The sequence below is a fragment of the Argopecten irradians genome, chromosome 10, assembly GCF_041381155.1.
Source record: "Argopecten irradians isolate NY chromosome 10, Ai_NY, whole genome shotgun sequence".
In the NCBI taxonomy this organism is placed as follows: Eukaryota; Metazoa; Mollusca; class Bivalvia; order Pectinida; family Pectinidae; genus Argopecten; species Argopecten irradians.
The window spans coordinates 8,078,891-8,089,963 of record NC_091143.1 but is presented as its reverse complement, the minus strand read 5'-3'; positions in this window follow the sequence as shown (position 1 = coordinate 8,089,963).

Genomic DNA, 11,073 nt, shown 5'->3' with positions numbered 1-11,073 from the left:
TGTCTGTCTGTATGTTTTGTTGGTAGTTTCATATCAGGACGACCTGCCCTGTGTGAAGTGCGTTGTCTGTCTGTATGTTTTGTTGGTAGTATCATTTGAGGACGACCTGTCCTGTGTGTAGTGCGTTGTCTGTATGTTTTGTTGCTAGGATCATATGAGGATGACCTGTCCTGTGTGTAGTGCGTTGTCCGTCTGTATGTATGTTTTTGTTGGTAGTATCTTTTGAGGACGACCTGCCCTGTGTGTAGTGCGTTGTCTGTCTGTATGTATGTTTTGTTGGTAGTATCATATCAGGACGACCTGCCCTGTATGTAGTGCGTTGTTTGTCTGTATGTTTTGTTGGTAGTATCATTTGAGGACGACCTGCCCTGTGTGTAGTGCGTTGTCCGTCTGTATGTTTTGCTGGTACTATCATTTCAGAACGACCTGCCCTGTGTGTAGTGCGTTGTCTGTCTGTATGTTTTGTTTGTAGTATCATTTGAGGACGACCTGCCCTGTGTGTAGTGCGTTGTCTGTCAGTATGTATGTTTTGTTGGTATGATCATTAGGGGACGACCTGCCCTGTATGTAGTGCGTTGTCTGTCTGTATGTTTTGTTGCTAGTATCATTTGAGGACGACCTGTCCTGTGTGTAGTGCGTTGTCTGTCAGTATGTATGTTTTGTTGGTAGTATCATTTGAGGACGACCTGTCCTGTGTGTAGTGCGTTGTCTGTCTGTATGTTTTGCTGATACTATCATATCAGAACGACCTGCCCTGTGTGTAGTGCGTTGTCTGTCTGTATGTTTTGTTGGTAGGATCATTTGAGGACGACCTGCCCTGTGTGTAGTGTGTTGTCTGTCAGTATGTATGTTTTGTTGGTATGATCATTAGGGGACGACCTGCCCTGTATGTAGTGCGTTGTCTGTCTTATTTATGTTTTGTTGGTAGTATCATTTGAAGACGACCTGCCCTGTGTGTAGTGCGTTGTCTGTTTTATTTATGTTTTGTTGGTAGTATCATTTGAGGACGACCTGCCTTGTGTGTCGTGCATTGTCGGTCTGTATGTTTTGTTGGTAGTATTATTTGAGGACGACCTGCCCTGAGTGTAGTGCGTTGTCTATGTTTTGTTGGGAGCGTCATATCAGGACGACCCGCCCTGTATGTAGTGCGTTGTCTGTCTGTATGTTTTGTTGCTAGGATCATTTGAGGACGACCTGCCCTGTGTGTAGTGCGTTGTCTGTCTTATTTATATTTTGTTGGTAGTATCATTTGAGGACGACCTGTCCTGTATGTAGTGCGTTGCCTGTCTGTATGTTTTGTTGGTAGGATCATTTGAGGACGACCTGCCCTGTGTGTAGTGCGTTGTCTGTCAGTATGTTTTGTTGGTAGTATCATTTGAGGACGACCTGCCCTGAGTGTAGTGCGTTGTCTATGTTTTGTTGGGAGCGTCATATCAGGACGACCTGCCCTGTATGTAGTGCGTTGTCTGTCTGTATGTTTTGTTGCTAGGATCATTTGAGGACGACCTGCCCTGTGTGTAGTGCGTTGTCTGTCTTATTTATGTTTTGTTGGTAGTATCATTTGAGGATGACCTGCCCTGTGTGTGATGGGTTGTCTGTCATTATGTTTTGTTGATGGGATCATTTGCGGACGACTTGTCCTGTGTGTAGTGCGTTGCCTGTCTGTATGTTTTGTTTGAAGTATCATTTGAGGACGACCTGCCTTGTGTGTCTTGCGTTGTCTGTCTGTATGTATGTTTTGTTGGTAGTATCATATCAGGATGACCTGCCCTATGTGTAGTGTGTTGTCTGTCTGTATGTATGTTTTGTTGGTAGTATCATTTGAGGACGACCTGTTCTGTGTGTAGTGTGTTGTCTGTCTGTATGTATGTTTTGTTGGTAGTATCATTTGAGGGCGACCTGACCTGTGTGTTGTGCGTTGTCTGTTTGTATGTATGTTTTGTTGGAAGTATCATATCAGGACGACTTGCCTTGTGTGTCGTGCGTTGTCGGTCTGTATGGTTTGTTGGTAGTATCATTTGAGGACGACCTGCCCTGTGTGTAGTGTGTTGTCTGTCTGTATGTTTTGTTGGTAATATAATTTGAGGACAACCTGTCCTGTGTGTAGTGCGTTGCCTGTCTGTATGTTTTGTTGGAAGTATCATTTGAGGACGACCTGCCCTGTGTGTAGTGCGTTGTCTGTCTGTATGTTTTGTTGGAAGTATCATTTGAGGACGACCTGCCTTGTGTAAAGTGCTTTGTCTGTATGTTTGTATGTTTTGTTGAAAGTATTATTTGAGGACGACCTGCCCTGTATGTTGTGCGTTGTCTATCGGTCTGTATGGTTTGTTGGAAGTATCATATCAAGGCGACCTGCCTTGTGTGTCGTGCGTTGTCGGTCTGTATGTTTTGTTGGTAGTATCATTTGAGGACAACCTGCCCTGTGTGTAGTGCATTGCCTGTCTGTATGTTTTGTTGGAAGTATCATTTGAGGACGACCTGCCCTGTATGTAGTGCATTGCCTGTCTGTATGTTTTGTTGGTAGGATCATATGATGACGACCTGTCCTGTGTGTAGTGCGTTGTCTGTCTGTCTGTATGTTTTGTTGGTAGTATCATTTGAGGACAACCTGCCCTGTGTGTAGTGCATTGCCTGTCTGTATGTTTTGTTGGAAGTATCATTTGAGGACAACCTGTCCTGTGTGTAGTGCGTTGTCTGTCTGTATGTTTTGTTGGTAGGATCATATGATGACGACCTGTCCTGTGTGTAGTGCGTTGTCTGTCTGTATGTTGTTTTGTTGGTAGTATCATTTGAGGACGACCTGTCCTGTGTGTAGTGCGTTGTCTGTCTGTATGTTTTGTTGGTAGTATCATTTGAGGACGACCTGTCCTGTGTGTAGTGCGTTGTCTGTATGTTTTGTTGCTAGGATCATATGAGGATGACCTGTCCTGTGTGTAGTTCGTTGTCCGTCTGTATGTATGTTTTGTTGGTAGGATCATTTGAGGACGACCTGCCCTGTGTGTAGTGCGTTGTCTGTCTGTATGTATGTTTTGTTGGTAGTATCATATCAGGACGACCTGCCCTGTGTGTAGTGCGTTGTCTGTCTGTATGTTTTGTTGGTAGTATCATTTGAGGACGACCTGCCCTGTGTGTAGTGCGTTGTCTGTCTGTATGTTTTGCTGGTACTATCATTTCAGAACGACCTGCCCTGTGTGTAGTGCGTTGTCTGTCTGTATGTTTTGTTTGTAGTATCATTTGAGGACGACCTGCCCTGTGTGTAGTGCGTTGTCTGTCAGTATGTATGTTTTGTTGGTATGATCATTAGGGGACGACCTGCCCTGTATGTAGTGCGTTGTCTGTCTGTATGTTTTGTTGCTAGGATCATTTGAGGACGACCTGCCCTGTATGTAGTGCGTTGTCTGTCTGTATGTATGTTTTGTTGGTAGTATCATTTGAGGACGACCTGTCCTGTGTGTAGTGCGTTGTCTGTCTGTATGTTTTGCTGATACTATCATTTCAGAACGACCTGCCCTGTATGTAGTGCGTTGTCTGTCTGTATGATTTGTTGCTAGGATCATTTGAGGACGACCTGCCCTGTGTGTAGTGTGTTGTCTGTCAGTATGTATGTTTTGTTGGTATGATCATTAGGGGACGACCTGCCCTGTATGTAGTGCGTTGTCTGTCTTATTTATGTTTTGTTGGTAGTATCATTTGAGGACGACCTGCCCTGTGTGTAGTGCGTTGTCTGTCTTATTTATGTTTTGTTGGTAGTATCATTTGAGGACGACCTGCCTTGTGTGTCGTGCATTGTCGGTCTGTATGTTTTGTTGGTAGTATCATTTGAGGACGACCTGCCCTGAGTGTAGTGCGTTGTCTATGTTTTGTTGGGAGCGTCATATCAGGACGACCTGCCCTGTATGTAGTGCGTTGTCTGTCTGTATGTTTTGTTGCTAGGATCATTTGAGGACGACCTGCCCTGTGTGTAGTGCGTTGTCTGTCTTATTTATAATTTGTTGGTAGTATCATTTAAGGACGACCTGTCCTGTATGTAGTGCGTTGCCTGTCTGTATGTTTTGTTGGTAGTACCATATCAGGACGACCTGCCCGTGTGTAGTGCGTTGTCTGTCAGTATGTTTTGTTGGTAGTATCATTTGAGGACGACCTGTCCTGTGTAGTGCGTTGTCTGTATGTTTTGTTGCTAGGATTATATGAGGACGACCTGCCCTGTATGTAGTGCGTTGTCTGTCTGTATGTTTTGTTGCTAGGATCATTTGAGGACGACCTGTCCTGTGTGTAGTGCGTTGTCTGTCTGTATGTATGTTTTGTTGGTAGTATCATTTGAGGACGACCTGCCCTGTGTGTGATGGGTTGTCTGTCAATATGTTTTCATTGATGGGATCATTTGCGGACGACTTGTCCTGTGTGTAGTGCGTTGTCTGTCTGTATGTTTTGTTGGAAGTATCATTTGAGGACGACCTGTCCTGTGTGTAGTGCGTTGTCTGTCTGTATGTATGTTTTGTTGGTAGTATCATATCAGGATGACCTGCCCTATGTGTAGTGCGTTGTCTGTCTGTATGTATGTTTTGTTGGTAGTATCATTTGAGGACGACCTGTCCTGTGTGTGTAGTGTGTTGTCTGTCTGTATGTATGTTTTGTTGGTAGTATCATATGAGGGCGACCTGACCTGTGTGTAGTGCGTTGTCTGTTTGTATGTATGTTTTGTTGGAAGTATCATATCAGGACGACATGCCTTGTGTGTCGTGCGTTGTCGGTCTGTATGTTTTGTTGGTAGTATCATTTGAGGACGACCTGCCCTGTGTGTAGTGTGTTGTCTGTCTGTATGTTTTGTTGGTAATATAATTTGAGGACAACCTGTCCTGTGTGTAGTGCGTTGCCTGTCTGTATGTTTTGTTGGAAGTATCCATTTGAGGACGACCTGTCCTGTGTGTAGTGCGTTGTCTGTCTGTCTGTATGTTTTGTTGGAAGTATCATTTGAGGACGACCTGCCTTGTGTAAAGTGCTTTGTCTGTATGTTTGTATGTTTTGTTGAAAGTATTATTTGAGGACGACCTGCCCTGTATGTTGTGCGTTGTCTATCGGTCTGTATGGTTTGTTGGAAGTATCATATCAAGGCGACCTGCCTTGTGTGTCGTGCGTTGTCGGTCTGTATGTTTTGTTGGTAGTATCATTTGAGGACAACCTGCCCTGTGTGTAGTGCATTGCCTGTCTGTATGTTTTGTTGGAAGTATCATTTGAGGACGACCTGCCCTGTATGTAGTGCATTGCCTGTCTGTATGTTTTGTTGGTAGGATCATATGATGACGACCTGTCCTGTGTGTAGTGCGTTGTCTGTCTGTCTGTATGTTTTGTTGGTAGTATCATTTGAGGACAACCTGCCCTGTGTGTAGTGCGTTGTCTGTCTGTATGTTTTGTTGGTAGTATCATTTGAGGACGACCTGTCCTGTGTGTAGTGCGTTGTCTGTCTGTATGTTTTGTTGGTAGGATCATTTGAGGACGACCTGTCCTGTGTGTAGTGCGTTGTCTGTCTGTATGTATGTTTTGTTGGTAGTATCATTTGAGGACGACCTGTCCTGTGTGTAGTGCGTTGTCTGTCTGTATGTTTTGTTGCTAGGATCATATGAGGATGACCTGTCCTGTGTGTAGTTCGTTGTCCGTCTGTATGTATGTTTTGTTGGTAGTATCATTTGAGGACGACCTGTCCTGTGTGTAGTGCGTTGTCTGTCTGTATGTATGTTTTGTTGGTAGTATCATTTGAGGACGACCTGTCCTGTGTGTAGTGCGTTGTCTGTCTGTATGTATGTTTTGTTGGTAGTATCATTTGAGGACGACCTGTCCTGTGTGTAGTGCGTTGTCTGTCTGTATGTATGTTTTGTTGGTAGTATCATTTGAGGACGACCTGCCCTGTGTGTAGTGCGTTGTCTGTCTGTATGTTTTGTTGGTAGTATCATTTGAGGACGACCTGCCCTGTGTGTAGTGCGTTGTCTGTCTGTATGTTTTGTTGGTAGTATCATTTGAGGACGACCTGCCCTGTGTTGTAGTGCGTTGTCTGTCTGTATGTTTTGTTGCTAGGATCATATGAGGATGACCTGTCCTGTGTGTAGTTCGTTGTCTGTCTGTATGTTTTGTTGCTAGGATCATATGAGGATGACCTGTCCTGTGTGTAGTTCGTTGTCTGTCTGTATGTTTTGTTGCTAGGATCATATGAGGATGACCTGTCCTGTGTGTAGTTGCGTTGTCTGTCTGTATGTATGTTTTGTTGCTAGGAACATTTGAGGACGACCTGTCCTGTGTAGTGCGTTGTCTGTATGTTTTGTTGCTAGGATCATTTGAGGACGACCTGCCCTGTGTGTAGTGCGTTGTCTGTCTGTATGTTTTGTTGCTAGGATCATTTGAGGATGGGACGACCTGTCCTGTGTGTAGTGCGTTGTCTGTCTGTATGTTTTGTTGGTAGTATCATTTGAGGACGACCTGTCCTGTGTGTAGTGCGTTGTCTGTCTGTATGTATGTTTTGTTGGTAGTATCATTTGAGGACGACCTGCCCTGTGTGTAGTGCGTTGTCTGTCTGTATGTTTTGTTGGTAGTATCATTTGAGGACGACCTGCCCTGTGTGTAGTGCGTTGTCTGTATGTATGTTTGTTTGGTAGTATCATATGATGACGACCTGTCTTGTGTGTCGTGCGTTGTCTGTCTTATTGATGTTTTGTTGGTAGTATCATTTGAGGACGGACCTGTCCTGTGTGTAGTGCGTTGTCTGTCTGTATGTTTTGTTGGTAGTATCATTTGAGGACGACCTGTCCTGTGTGTAGTGCGTTGTCTGTCTGTATGTATGTTTTGTTGGTAGTATCATTTGAGGACGACCTGTCCTGTGTGTAGTGCGTTGTCTGTCTGTATGTTTTGTTGCTAGGATCATTTGAGGACGACCTGCCCTGTGTGTAGTGCGTTGTCTGTCTGTATGTATGTTTTGTTGGTTGAGTATCATATCAGGATGACCTGCCTTGTGTGAAGTGCGTTGTCTATCTGTATGATTTGTTGCTAAGATCATTTGAGGACGACCTGCCCTGTGTGTAGTGCGTTGTCTGTCTTATTTATGTTTTGTTGGTAGTATCATTTGAGGACGACCTGTCCTGTCTGTAGTGCGTTGTCTGTCTGTATATTTGTTTTGTTGGTAGTATCATTTGAGGACGACCTGTCCTGTGTGTAGTGCGTTGTCTATCTGTATGATTTGTTGCTAAGATCATTTGAGGACGACCTGCCCTGTGTGTAGTGCGTTGTCTGTCTTATTTATGTTTTGTTGGTAGTATCATTTGAGGACGACCTGTCCTGTCTGTAGTGCGTTGTCTGTCTGTATATATTTGTTTTGTTGGTAGTATCATTTGAGGATGACCTGTCCTGTATGTAGTGCGTTGTCTGTCTGTATATTTGTTTTGTTGGTAGTATCATTTGAGGACGACCTGCCTTGTGTGTCGTGCGTTGTCTGTTGTTGTATGTTTTGTTGGTAGTATCATTTGAGGACGACCTGCCTTGTGTGTCGTGCGTTGTCTGTGTGTATGTTTTGTTGGAAGTATATTTGAGGACGACCTGCCCTGTGTGTGATGGGTTGTCTGTCAATATGTTTTGTTGATGGGATCATTTGCGAACGACTTGTCCTGTGTGTAGTGCGTTGTCTGTCTGTATGTTTTTGTTGGAAGAATCATATCAGGACGACCTGCCTTGTGTATCGTGCGTTGTCGGTCTGTATGTTTTTTGTTGGTAGTATCATTTGAGGACAACCTGCCCTGTGTGTAGTGCATTGCCTGTCTGTATGTTTGGTAGGTAGGATCATATGATGACGACCTGTCCTGTGTGTAGTGCGTTGTCTGTCTGTATGTTTTGTTGGTGGGAGCAATTGAGGACGACCTTTCCTGTGTGAGTGCGTTGTCTGTCTGTCTGTATGTTTTGTTGGAAGTATTATTTGAGGACGACCTGCCCTGTGTGTGATGGGTTGTCTGTCAATATGTTTTGTTGATGGGATCATTTGCGGATGACTTTTCCTGTGTGTAGTGCGTTGTCTGTCTGTATGTTTTGTTGGAAGTATCATTTGAGGACGACCTGTCCTGTGTGTAGTGCGTTGTCTGTCTGTCTGTATGTTTTGTTGGTAGGATCATCATATGATGACGACCTCTCCTGTGTGTAGTGCGTTGTCTGTTGTATGTTTTGTTGGTAGTATCATTTGAGGACGACCTGTCCCGTGTGTAGTTCGTTGTCTGTCTGTATGTTTTGTTGCTAGGATCATATGAGGATGACCTGTCCTGTGTGTAGTTCGTTGTCTGTCTGTATGTATGTTTTGTTGCTAGGATCATTTGTGGACGACCTGTCCTGTGTGTAGTGCGTTGTCTGTCTGTATGTTTGTTTTGTTGGTAGTATCATTTGAGGACGACCTGCCCTGTGTGTAGTGCGTTGTCTGTCTGTATGTTTTGTTGGTAGGATCATTTGAGGACGACCTGTCCTGTGTGTAGTGCGTTGTCTGTCTGTATGTATGTTTTGTTGGTAGTATCATTTGAGGACGACCTGTCCTGTGTGTAGTGCGTTGTCCGTCTGTATGTTTTTTGCTGGTATATCATTTCAGAACGACCTGCCCTGTGTGTAGTGCGTTGTCTGTCTGTATGTTTAGTTTGTAGTATCATTTGAGGATGACCTGCCCTATGTGTAGTGCGTTGTCTGTCAGTATGTATGTTTTGTTGGTAGTATCATTTGAGGACGACCTGTGCTGTATGTAGTGCGTTGTCTGTCTGTATGTATGTTTTGTTGCTAGGATCATTGAGGACGACCTGTCCCTGTGTGTAGTTCGTTGTCTGTCTGTATGTTTTGTTGCTAGGATCATATTGAGGATGACCTGTCCTGTGTGTAGTTCGTCTGTCTGTATGTATGTTTTGTTGCTAGGATCATATGAGGATGACCTGTCCTGTGTGTAGTGCGTTGTCTGTCTGTATGTATGTTTTGTTGCTAGGATCATTTGAGGACGACCTGTCCTGTGTGTAGTGCGTTGTCTGTCTGTATGTTTTTGTTGCTAGGAACATTTGAGGACGACCTGTCCTGTGTAGTGCGTTGTCTGTCTGTATTTTTGTTGCTAGGATCATTTGAGGACGACCTGTCCTGTGTGTAGTGCGTTGTCTGTCTGTATGTTTGTTGCTAGTATCATTTGAGGACGACCTGCCCTGTGTGTAGTGCGTTGTCTGTCTGTATGTTTTGTTGGTAGTATCATTTGAGGACGACCTGTCCCTGTGTGTAGTGCGTTGTCTGTCTGTATGTATGTTTTTTTGTTGTAGGATCATTTGAGGACGACCTGTCCTGTGTGTAGTGCGTTGTCTGTCTTTATGTATGTTTTGTTGGTAGTATCATTTGAGGACGACATGTCCTGTGTGTAGTGCGTTGTCTGTCTGTATTGTTGTTTTGTTGGTAGATCATTTGAGGACGACCTGTCCCTGTATGTAGTGCGTTGTCTGTCTGTATGTTTTGTTGGTAGGATCATTTGAGGACGACCTGCCTGTATGTAGTGCGTTGTCTGTCTGTATGTTTTGTTGCTAGATCATTTGAGGACGACCTGCCCTGTGTGTAGTGCGTTGTCTGTCTGTATGTTTTGTTGGAAGTATCATTTCAGGACGACCTGCCCTGTGTGTTTGCGTTGTCTGTCTGTATGTTTTGTTGGTAGTATCATTTGAGGACGACCTGCCTGTGTGTAGTGCGTTGTCTGTCTGTATGTTTTGTTGGTAGTATCATTTGAGGACGACCTGCCTGTGTGTAGTGCGTTGTCTGTCTGTATGGTTTTGTTGGTAGTATCATTTGAGGACGACCTGCCTGTGTGTAGTGCGTTGTCTGTCTGTATGTTTTGTTGGAGTATCATTTGAGGACGACCTGCCTTGTGTGTAGTGCGTTGTGCTGCGTCTGTTTTGTATGTTGCGAGGTAGTACATTTGGAGGACGACCTGCCTGTGTGTAGTGCGTTGTCTGTCTGTATATGTATGTTTTTTGTGTAGTATCATTTGAGGACGACCTGTCCTGTGTGTGTAGTGCGTTGTCTGTCTGTATGTTTTGTTGGTAGTATCATTTGAGGACGACCTGCCTTGTGTGTAGTGCGTTGTCTGTCTGTATGTTTTGTTGGTAGTATCATTTGAGGACGACCTGCCCTGTGTGTAGTGCGTTGTCTGTCTGTATGTTTTGTTGGTAGTATCATTTGAGGACGACCTGTCCTGTGTGTAGTGCGTTGTCTGTCTGTATGTTTTGTTGGTAGTATCATTTGAGGACGACCTGTCCTGTGTGTAGTGCGTTGTCTGTCTGTATGTTTTTTTGGAAGTATCATTTGAGGACGACCTGCCTGTGTGTAGTGCGTTGTCTGTCTGTATGTTTTGTTGGTAGTATCATTTGAGGACGACCTGCCCTGTGTGTAGTGCGTTGTCTGTCTGTATGTTTTGTTGGTAGGATCATATTGAGGACGACCTGTCCTGTGTGTAGTGCGTTGTCTGTCTGTATGTTTTGTTGGTAGTATCATTTGAGGACGACCTGTCCTGTGTGTAGTGCGTTGTCTGTCTGTATGTATGTTTTGTTGGTAGTATCATTTGAGGACGACCTGTCCTGTGTGTAGTGCGTTGTCTGTCTGTATGTTTTGTTGGTAGTTGGTAGTATCATTTGAGGACGACCTGTCCTGTGTGTAGTGCGTTGTCTGTCTGTATGTATGTTTTGTTGATAGTATCATTTGAGGACGACCTGTCCTGTGTGTAGTGCGTTGTCTGTCTGTATATGTTTTGTTGGTAGGATCATTTGAGGACGACCTGTCCTGTGTGTAGTGCGTTGTCTGTCTGTATGTTTTGTTGGTGGGAGCAATTGAGGACGACCTGTCCTGTGTGTAGTGCGTTGTCTGTCTGTATGTATGTTTTGTTGGTAGTATCATTTGAGGACGACCTGTCCTGTGTGTAGTGCGTTGTCTGTCTGTATGTTTTGTTGGTAGTATCATTTGAGGACGACCTGTCCTGTGTGTAGTGCGTTGTCTGTCTGTATGTTTTGTTGGTAGGATCATTTGAGGACGACCTGTCCTGTGTGT